Raw genomic sequence first — 12,233 nt, forward strand, 5'->3', positions numbered from 1 at the left:
GTACACCGCTCGCTCAGCCAGACTATATACCATTGTTTACTGACACTATATAGCAGACTATATAGCATTGTGTGTACACCGCTCAGCCAGACTATATACCATTGTTTACTGACACTCTGTGTACACCGCTCAGCCAGACTATATACCATTGTTTACTGCCACTCTGATTCTGCTGGGAACAGTAGTACACCGCTCGCTCAGCCAGACTATATACCATTGTTTACTGACACTCTGTGTACACCGCTCAGCCAGACTATATACCATTGTTTACTGCCACTCTGATTCTGCTGGGAACAGTAGTACACCGCTCGCTCAGCCAGACTATATACCATTGTTTACTGACACTATATAGCAGACTATATAGCATTGTGTGTACACCGCTCAGCCAGACTATATACCATTGTTTACTGACACTCTGTGTACACCGCTCAGCCAGACTATATACCATTGTTTACTGCCACTCTGATTCTGCTGGGAACAGTAGTACACCGCTCGCTCAGCCAGACTATATACCATTGTTTACTGACACTCTGTGTACACCGCTCAGCCAGACTATATACCATTGTTTACTGCCACTCTGATTCTGCTGGGAACAGTAGTACACCGCTCGCTCAGCCAGACTATATACCATTGTTTACTGACACTATATAGCAGACTATATAGCATTGTGTGTACACCGCTCAGCCAGACTATATACCATTGTTTACTGACACTCTGTGTACACCGCTCAGCCAGACTATATACCATTGTTTACTGCCACTCTGATTCTGCTGGGAACAGTAGTACACCGCTCGCTCAGCCAGACTATATACCATTGTTTACTGACACTCTGTGTACACCGCTCAGCCAGACTATATACCATTGTTTACTGCCACTCTGATTCTGCTGGGAACAGTAGTACACCGCTCGCTCAGCCAGACTATATAGCATTGTGTTTACTGCCACTCTGTGTACACCGCTCAGCCACACTATATAGCATTGCGTACTCTGCCAGTCAGTGTGTATATTGCTGGGATCAGTAATACTCCACTCACCGTCAACCACTATATGAGCTCAACATGAGTTCCCCAGAGACCTCCGCTGTGAGCAGCACTCCCAACAACAGCAACAGCCAACGCCCCACGCAAGCTATAACATCCACCCCAGCAGCCAGTGGTCAGCAGCAGCCCTCCCCGGAGGAGAACGTTGTGTCCATCAGTCCGTCGCCAGAGCGATTAATGAGGGCTGCCATTGAGGAGATGATGGGGCCTGATGTGGAGGAGGAGGTCTGGCTCAGGCCAGCATCCCAAGTTAATGTTGAGGACGATGAGGGGTCTGTGTCTGGGGATGTTGGGGTGGCAGAGGTGGTGGGTGGGTCAGACTCAGGAGAAGAGTTGTATGATGAGGATGATGATCGGGACCATCTGTATGTGCCTCAGAGTCCGACCCCGGAAAACATGTTGTATCGTGTGTTTAGGTACTAAAATCTGCGTTCCCTCCCAGTAGTGTTGGGCGAACAGTGTTTGCCACTGTTCGGGTTCTGCAGAACATCACCCTGTTCGGGGTGACTATATAGCAGACTATATAGCATTGTGTTTAATGCCACTCTGTGTACACGGCTCAGCCACACTATATAGCATTGTGTTTACTTCCACTCTGTGTCTGCTGGGAACAGTAGTACACCGCTCACCCGCCACTGTATAGCATTGTGCTCTGTGTCACTGCTGACAATAGTGGTACACCGCTCACCCACCACTGTATAGCATTTCTGTACTGCCACTGTACTGCTGCCAGTCAGCGTGTACTTTAAGGATAAGTGAAATGAGGAAGAAATCCGGTGAAAGAGGGAGGGGCAAGGGAAGAGGTGTTTCCCCTGACGGTTCACGTACAGGCCACAGGGGAGCACCCAAGAAAACCCACTCAATACTGCCCATGTTGTCCAGGACAACAACCCTCACAGATCCAAAAGAACAGGACCAGATAATTACTTGGATGACCTCTCAAGCGTCCAGCAGTGGGTTAAGCAGCACCAGCACATCACGCACGAGGTCCGAGTCCTCAGCCAGTTAAAGTCTGGGCTTTCTTTGAAGACTGCACTGAGGATGTTACCATGGCGATTTGCAAGGTGTGCAAGACCCGCCTGAGCAGGGGGAAAAGTATTAACAACCTCTCCACCACCAGCATGAGCCGCCACATTCTATCCAAACATCCCACTCTGTGGGCAAACGCGGCAGGACAGGGTACCACCAGCAACACTGCCTCCCTTGGGTTCACCAGACTCACCACCAGACCCGCCTCAGCAGCAGCAGTAGCCCAGCCATTGCGTGGTTCACAACATTCACAAACATCAGACGATGCTGACACTGTCACTTTCCGGACTAGTGCTCTTGAGGTCTCCCAGTGTTCATCAAACACAACAACCAACAGCCCTTCGGTGTGCAGCGCTACGGTTGAGTTGTCTGTCTCTGAGATGTTTGAGCACAAGAGGAAATTGCCAGCAAATGACCCCCGGGCCGTGGCAGTAACAGCCAGCCAGCATAGCCAAGCTTCTGGCCTGCGAAATGCTGCCATATCGAGTGGTGGAGACAAACAGCTTCAAGGGCATGATGTCAGTGGCCATCCCACGTTACGTGGTTCCCAGCCGCTACCACTTTGCGCGCTCTGCAGTGCCTGAGTTGCATGAGCACGTGGTCAGCTAAATAACCCGAAGCTTGAAGAATGCCGTTGCCTGCAAGGTTCACCTCACCACTGACACCTGGACGAGTGCGTTCGGCCAGGGTCGATACATCTCCCTTACCGCGCACTGGGTGAACCTTGTGGAGCCTGGCAGCGATTCCTCACCTGCTACGGCGCGGGTGTTGCCCACGCCGCAAACAGCTGGATAACAACAGCAGCACCTACCTCTCTGACTCCTTCTCCTCCAACGCATCTCAAAGCTGTACCTCATCCGGAAATGCTAACCCAGCACCAGCAGCAGTAGGATCGTGGAAGCAGTGCAGCACAGCTGTTGGCATGCGTCAGCAAGCGTTGCTGAAGCTGATCTGCCTTGGGGATAAGCAGCACACAGGGGAGGAAATTTGGAGGGGAATAAAGGAACAGACGGATTTGTGGCTGGCACCGCTGGACCTGAAACCGGGCATGAAGCTAGACACCTGGCACGAACTGGCAATGTACGCAATAGAGGTGCTGGCTTGCCCGGCAGCCAGCGTTATGTCGGAACGCTGTTTCAGTGCTGCCGGAGGCATCATCACAGATCGGCGTATCCGCCTCTCCACAGAAAATGCAGACCGTCTGACTCAAATTAAAATGAATCAATCCTGGATTGGAAACGACTACGCAACACTCCTGGACCCCAACCAAGTAACATGACCGATGAACATCTGGGATGGTTTAGCGTTTCCGGTCCCTGTTTATTGAACCTCTCATCTGTATTACATTTATGACTGCATGGCGGCAAAAAGCATTGCTGCTATATCCGCACGCTTTTTGTCCTCATGCAAGGCCTGGGTTGTTGTGTCTCACAAAGCGTGGCCTTCTCCTCCTGCGCCTCCTCCTGTTCCATCACGTGTGCTGCTGCTGCTGCTGCTGCTGCTGGGTTACCGTTGCCGGTCCCTGTTTATGGAACCTCTTATCTTTATTACATTTATGACTACATGGCGGTACAAAGCATGCTATCCGCACGCTTTTTGTCCTCATGCAAGGCCTGGGTTGTTGTGTCTCACAAAGCGTGGCCTTCTCCTCCTGCGCCTCCTCCTGTTCCATCACGTGTGCTGCTGCTGCTGCTGCTGCTGCTGGGTTACCGTTGCCGGTCCCTGTTTATGGAACCTCTTATCTTTATTACATTTATGACTACATGGCGGTACAAAGCATGCTATCCGCACGCTTTTTGTCCTCATGCAAGGCCTGGGTTGTTGTGTCTCACAAAGCGTGGCCTTCTCCTCCTGCGCCTCCTCCTGTTCCATCACGTGTGCTGCTGCTGGGTTAGCGTTGCCGCGTGGTCCCTGTTTATTGAACCACTTATCTTTATTATATTTATGACTGCATGGTGGTACAAAGCATGCTATCCGCACGCTTCTTGTCCTCATGCAAGGCCTGGGTTGTTGTGTCTCAAAGCGTGGCCTTCTCCTCCTGCGCCACCCTCCTCCTGTTCCATCACGTGTGCTGCTGCTGGGTTAGCATTACCGGTCCCTTTTCCTGGAACCTCTTATATGTATTACATTTATGACTGCATGCCGACAAAAAGCATGTTACCTGTGCAAAGAAAACAGACATTTCCCGCATTTAAAAGACAGTTTTCCCTTTGAAACTTTAAAATCGATTTTCTCAAAAACTATAAGCTCTTTTTGCTAAATTTATTTTTCCTCTTGTACCCACTCCCAAGGTGCACATACCCTGTAAATTTGGGGTATGTAGCATGTAAGGAGGCTTTACAAACCACAAAAGTTCGGGTCCCCATTGACTTCCATTATGTTCGGAGTTCGGGTCGAACACCCGAACATCGCGGCCATGTTCGGCCTGTTCGGCCCGAACCCGAACATCTAGATGTTCGCCCAACACTACTTTAAAGCAGAACAGACCAGTAAATGTAAATTGTATGTTGAGAGATATTGTCAAATATCTGATCGATATCTGCTTAAAATGATTACTAACTACCTTAAAGGGCCAGCCTTAAGGTCGTCATAACCAAACTTAGACAGTAGTGGGTGCGTTGCTCACTATAAACAGAATATTTATAGGTTAACAGGTTTACCTCTGAAAGAAATACGCAACACTCAGCTGTTGAATTTTATAAAATTGTATTGTTAAGAAAAATAGATAAAGCGCATATATATATATATATATATATATATATATATATATATATATATATATATATATACATATATATATATATACAGGAATATACATCTCTCCAGTTGTTGTCCATCATCCAAAAATACATTTTCAAAGTTCCTTTAGTGAAAAGAGTTTATTTCAATATGGCAAATATTACTGCTGTAGCTTTTATCCTTCATCGATAATTATTGTCTCAAGATTGTACAGTGTATGGTACACACAATATAGCTTTATCCTTAAAAAATGATATATGAAGTTCTATTCTTATATAAAGAACTTAAAGTAGATATATTTTAATCAATCAAAACTTGGTAATTATCTCTAAGCTTGCAATTGCGTTTGAATAGTAATGCTTACTGAAATATACATGAAATATAGCAGAGAAAAAATTATCTAAAAACTCAAAAAACTGCTGAAGTGTGAAAATGACAAGTCTTTAACTTTTATATAAGCTATTGTCAATACATTTTCACCAAGAATAATTGCATATTACCTCTCTGATGTATCTTTCAGAATCACGTCTGTGAAAAGGCAGGCTTCGGCCTAGGATGTTTCAGTCAGTAAGGTTATCAGGCAAATGAATACACTATACAGCCTGAAAACTCTCTTTAATGGTGGCCATACATGGTACAATTTTTTCATCCAATCTTACCAATTCTATGTAGTATAAGGGAACTGCCTAAATTATCCTTTCAGTATATTCATTTAATTTACCCTTATACTACATAGAAATAGTAAGATTGAATGAAAAAATTGTACCATGTATGGCCAACATTATAGAGATTTTCTCCCCAGAAATAATATAAGGGGACTTCCAAACTATTTTTAAATTTGTACATATGACTTAATTGTTGTTTAGAACATTTCTAAAAATACATACACAACTTCACTTTTTATTTTTAGATAGGGATATCTAGATGCCCCTTGTGGTTATAAGTGTAATAGCAGGCACAAGGCTTAAGGCCTAATTATTTAATACAATCTGAAATAAAGTGTATATTATTGATCAGCTTATTAGATATGTGTGAACACTATGTGATTAACATTTTGCGTATAAAGCAGGCTTTTAGTTTTAGCAGAGTATCTCTTGACCTTAGATGGTTAAACTTACTAACACAACAATTACTACATAACATGTGAACATTTCTTCAATGCATCTCACTTTTAACCTTGTAGGAATAAACAGCTCACCTCCAACAATAACACTGAAAATTAAACAATCTAATTTACTCACGAATCTTGAAATTCACTCAAATAATCTGCAAACCATTCAAACTTTTGTACACAGTCTGGGCTAGGGGGATGATCATTTCTCTGCATTAATATGAGATTCTGACAATATCCCAGTTCTGGCACTTATGGGGATTGATACTGTAAATGCCGAATAAATGTAGGTTCTTGTTGTCCGAGAGTTACTTTTAAAAATAGGCCTAACTAATACTGTGCTACACCTCTTACTATACCCACACCATAAACGGTGCAATAATGTTGACAGATAAAGACAAAATTAACTTAAAGGACTAAAGTATTACAACAAATTGTAACATTTTAAATACATACACTTTTATAAGAAGCACATTTTCAAATGCACTAAAAATTACTTTTCTCCTATGTGTCACTTACAGTAAATCATAAAATCGACACACACAAGCAATAGAACACAGCAATACATGCATGCAGCTACATTTGAGTCGTCAGCAGGTGCTCGTCAGCCAATCAGGATGCACTGTCATACACCCTTTACCTGCCATACCACATCTAGCAGCCATTAGCATTCAGGTGGGAGGCTTCAGTTGGACGCAAATCGCAAGATTGCGTCGCTAGCAGGACCGCCCCGTGCAGGCATCCCTCCCACAGGAGCGGTCCTGCTAGCGACGCAATCTTGCGATTTGCGTCCAACTGAAGCCTCCCACCTGAATGCTAATGGCTGCTAGATGTGGTATGGCAGGTAAAGGGTGTATGACAGTGCATCCTGATTGGCTGACGAGCACCTGCTGACGACTCAAATGTAGCTGCATGCATGTATTGCTGTGTTCTATTGCTTGTGTGTGTCAAATTTAGCATTCAGTATGGAGGCAGTGTTGGTGGGTTTTCTGGATGTGAGAGGTCCAGAGCCTGGGTGTGAGAGGTCCAGGCCCACCTGCACTCCCCTCCAGGTATCGCGCATTGGCCTTGGGGCCCCGGCCAGTGAGAGAGGTCCGGGGCCCCTGGCCATCGTGCGAACCAATTGTGTGTTAGTAAATCATAAAAGACAGATCTCACAGGTTTTGGACTAGTCCATCTCCACATGAAGGATTCTCAGGGTTTTCATTATTATTTTCAACAGCACTTAGGCCTGGTACACACTGGTAATTAAATGGAAAACAGTTCTGATTACCAGTCAGTCGGATCCGTTTTCACTCCATAGCCAGCCAGCTGCTTCCGTTCCGTTTTCCCACATCTCAAATCGCTCCCCCCCATCTCGTCCCCCCTCCCCTCCGACCCTCATCACCAAAATTGATTTTGCTGGCTAGAGTGGTTTGTTTCTTCACTAGTTTCCTCATTGCCTCCAATGCAGCGATAAAGCTTCCGTTTCCGCTCCGCTGGGCTCAGCGGTCCAGAAAAAAATTGCCACAGCAGTAAACTTGCGGTCCATTTAGTGGATCGTGCAGAACGGATCTGTTCGAATGGACGAATGTGATCGGATCCATAGGTTAACATTGGATCCGTTACAATCCATTCCCTTCTGATCCGGGAACAGACGTTTTTTAACTCTAATGTGAACCGGCCTTACTGAACAGCAGTTGTTCAGTCCAACTGCCAAAACAGTGTGAAAATGAGGAGGCAGGTCGGCTGACATATTTGTACAGATCCTTTCCAAGGATCATTTTTGGTAAATAATGAAGAAAACATGGGCTGGGCTGGTTCGAGGCAGAGGCAAGAGAGGCTCCAGCCTCAGGGCGCAGTGTAGGAGGGGGTGCACAACTCACTTAGCTATCATTCCCCTATTGTTTTTGATGCAGAGAGAAATAAGAAAAGGGGATACATGGTGTCAAGAACCGCAAGGGCCAATCCTTGATTGGGTCAATCCCTTAGATTCAGAAACTCGGTCTCGCTGTCACTTTGCACATAGATGCCCATATGTGGATTCGCAATCTATGAACCGACTAGCCGAGAGGAGCGCTCTGACTCCAAAGGTCATAACCGTAAAACGATTTTTACATGTTTTAATAACAAAAATGCATTACACACATTTACACACACTAATTAACATATGAACACAAAGCTTAAAATAAAAGGGAAAAATTGTGAAAAGTTTACTTTACTTAACAGTCCTTGGGAGATATTGAATGAAATAAAGTCCAGTTCAAATGCAAGGCATTGATATCAAAGAGTCCTTCGAACAAAGCATGTGTTCGGTCCTTCTTGGAACGCATGCATCTAGTCAATTTCTGGTCGGTGGAATTTGGAGAACTAAAATGGTCACCGATGGATCAGACTTTTATAAAATCTGACTTAGCGGGCTGTCCTACCTGAAAAGTAGGTGTGTTTACCTCCTGCGGAGCATGAGAGGCAGGATTTTGTACAAGCCTAAAATGACACAATTTACCAATAAACTGCCCCATTTCTGTCTGGATTGGCGCACAGCGAATTCGAGGGCGGATTTGTAACCTGCGGCCGATGTGTAATCAAATGACACCAAATAGCAGTAAGGTAACGTGCGCTCAGCAAATGCCGAACAACTCTGTTTCCAATGCCAACTGGCTATAGATTGGAAGAGCTATTAGGCTGATTTTTAGGAACCGGAAAATAAATTTGTCTTTTGTCTGCGATAGCCACATCTTGAATTATTAATAAATGGGATCTCCCTATTATTCTTGTGCAGCATTTCGGGGAGGGAAGTTTTAACTGCATTTGAAGACAATCTCTGGTCACTAAGGAATGGCCATTTGCTCTCACTTAGGTGTGAAAGAGCTACTTGTGATGTGAGTGAGGGTCTGCTTTCATTCAGTGTGGGTGATGGGGGAGCCAAAGAAGAGAGAGGGGAAAAAAATGAACTTTTTGTACATTTAAAACAGAAAGTGACATTCTGCTCTGCTTTGCGGAACAATACAGAATTGCTAATCGTCTCGACTTCCGTATCGTTCATGACACATGGCAGTGACTGCAGCCAGATAACTAGAGATTAAGGTGTTGGGGGCCCTGGGGGCCTCTGAGTCTAATAGCAATCAGAGTGTGGTGGCTGGGGTGGGAGGGATGGAGGGGTACACTTTGGTGTCTCAGCCTTGGGTGCTAGAGGACCTTGTCCTGGCTCTGGCCCCATAAGAAGTTGGTCTAATCTAAAACCAGTCAGATCTGTCAGATATCTACTGCCTATTGCGAGAGACCACAACAGGGAAGAAAAGTAATTTATAGTGCATTTTACTCTAGAAGAAATGTACTTCTTATAAGTATGGGTAATTGCATTTTAAATTTAATAATTTTTTACAATAGTGGTCCTTTAATGTACGTTACACAGGTTTATTCCTGTATATTGGGTTTAATGGGACCCTGAGCAGTGCTCTAACATCAAAATCTTTCCTGGGGTTTTCTCCAGCCCCCCGTAGCCTGGGAGGTCCCTGTGCATCCTCTGGGCTCCCTCTCTGGTCTTGCCACTGGCCCCGTTAGGCTGGCGACTTCATCCGAAGTCGTGTACAACTACGTATGCACTGTCTGTCCGCAAACCCGACTTGGTCACGCACGCATGATTCTGAAGTGACCATGTATGTACTTATAGCAGAAAAATTGTCCCACAAAGAGGCGTCACTAGGGTTAGTATCACTCGGTGCAGAAACTCATGGTGTCACCTCCTCTTACCCCATGAACCTCCAGCCACACCAGGTAGTAACGTGCTTGCTGTAGGAGGATGTTAAGATGATCACCATGTGGCCCTGGTGGCCTCTGAACTCGGTTATCAGTGCAACACGGAGCAGCCAGAAGGGAGAAGAGCAGGAGGGAAAAGCACAGCAGGCACTAGCCTGGTCTGTATTTACATAGCCTACTCCACTCTTCCTTAGCCTGGAGCTTGATGTTACCCCCTCTGCTGGTGACAACTGGTGCGGTCTGCACCTACCACACACCCCTATTGATGCCACTGGTCCCACCTGCTATATATTTTGAAGCATGGGATCAACTCTGTCCAAGATGCACCAGCCAGCAGGTATACTCAGAATCTTAGAACAAACTCAGAGACCACACTCAGAAGGCTTTTTTCAATAACTGTATTAACAGTAACCAGAGCTAACAGGCACACAACATGTTTCAGGCGTAGCCCTTCCTCATTTGTGCCTGAGAAAGGACTAAGCCCAAAACATGTTGTGTGCCTCTGTTTGCTCTGGTTAATGTTAATACAGTTATTGAAAAAGCCTTCTGAGGGCTGGTGCAAACCAAGAGCGGTTCTGAGCATTTTTTTGAAAGAATACTTTTTATTGACAAGGTTCTGAGCGTTTTTAAAACCACTTGTGGGGGAAAAACCGCTTGGCTAATGAAAGTGAATGGTGTACACAAGAGGAGTTCGTTTTTTCACCAAACACAAACTCAGGTCCTGTAGCATTTTTGCGGTAATTCTGCCTCAATGTTAAGTATAGGAAAGTGGAAAACCGCTCTGAAATATGCTAGATCAGAGCGGTTACTTTTTATTGACAAGATTCTGAGCGTTTTTAAAACCACTTGTGGGGGAAAAACCGCTTGGCTAATGAAAGTGAATGGTATGGTGCACACCAGAGGAGTTCGTTTTTTCACCAAACACAAACTCAGGTCCTGCAACATTTTTGCAGTAATTCTGCCTCAATGTTAAGTATAGGAAAGTGGAAAACCGCTCTGAAATATGCTAGATCAGAGCGGTTTTCCAAGCATTTTTGTTATAGTAGCTGTTCAGTTACAGCTGTACTGTAACACAATATAAAAAAACGCTACACAAAAACGCTCCAAAAAATGCTAGGCATGTTTAGAAAAGTCGCTCAGAAAAACCTCTTCAAAAACCGCTAGCGTTTGGGGATCCGCTAGCGGTTTTTGGTGTGCACTGGCCCTCTGTGCGGTCTCTGAGTTTGTTCTACAGTTGTGTGCAGTTGTGTGCAGTTGTGTGCAGGAGTGGTGTACCTGCAAGGGACCAGCACCAGTATCCAGGTCAATGGTCTCTGTGGTAGCCGACATGTGTGTTTCGAATTGATACTCAGAATCTTAAATTGTAGTTTTCTGACTTCTTAAGGAAACAATTGCCTGTGTTTTGGGAGTGCCTAATCTAAAAAAGAAATAGAGAAGCAAAAACAGAAAGTGTGAGTTTACTTACTTTCTATTGTAATGTGTTATGTGCTGTGGTATTTGTTTTCCATGCCCTGAAAGCTGTGAAAATGAATGTTTTCCATGCCCTAAGAGCTGTGAAAATAAATGTTTTCCATTGTTATGTTACCAAAAGTGTCTGTGAAAATCTGTTGCTCTAGTCTATTGCTCTGTTACATAATGCATTTTAAATACATAAACCTCAAACAGTAGCTTTCCCACCGGGAAATAGGCTGCCAGATATGGAACAAAACAGATTAGGGTATACAAGTGAACTTTTTGCCTTGGAAATATTACTTTTAGTCAGTGGTGCTCAGCAGAGCTCGAATATTCGAGTAGCTCGAATATTCGAGCTCTTTTTCAGCTATTCGAGCTCGAATACCGAGCTCGAATAGCTACAGCTATTCAAATGGGCTATTCGAGTTAATTCGAATAGCCCATTCACTATTCGCGCTATTCGAGCAAACAGCGCTATTCGAGCTCGAATACCGAGCTCGAATAGCGTCATAGCCCAGATTGATGTCCTTAGAGCCAATCAGAGGGCTCCCAGGCCCTCTGACAGCAGCCAATCACAGAGTGGGACCCTGGCCAGCCCCTAGCCTATAAATAGCGGCCGCCATTTTAGGTTTTTCCGTCCTTGCCTGACTTTGTACAGAGAGAGATCTGCTCCTTTGTGCTTTGGCTTAGCAAGAGCTTTATTGTGGTCAATCACCTAGCGTTTTTGCTCACATACACCTCCTATATACACCTATATTGTTGTTAGTTAGATAGACATTGTATTTTAGTTAGTAGCTTGTGTGTTACATAGAGACAGCCAGCTGCTGCAGGCAAGCTTACACAGCTTTAGGCCTCAGGGCCTTGCCTGTGTGGGCACAGCTGTCCTCCTGTCCTCTGTTAGTTTATTTCTCATCTATACCAGTGTTTCTGCTGTCCTTTACTACTGAGTAATTGTATTTTGTAGTATACTGTAACTGTACTAGGACACTCACTGTCACTGTTTGTTCGTTCATAGCTCCTGCGTGTGTGCGTGCACTGTCTGTACAGTACACACACTCTATTTCCTTCTGATTACTACTGATTATTGTAATTTTTAGTTGTACTTACTGTTACTACTTACTGTA

Source organism: Hyperolius riggenbachi, chromosome 3, assembly GCF_040937935.1.
Source record: "Hyperolius riggenbachi isolate aHypRig1 chromosome 3, aHypRig1.pri, whole genome shotgun sequence".
NCBI classification, from domain to species: domain Eukaryota; kingdom Metazoa; phylum Chordata; class Amphibia; order Anura; family Hyperoliidae; genus Hyperolius; species Hyperolius riggenbachi.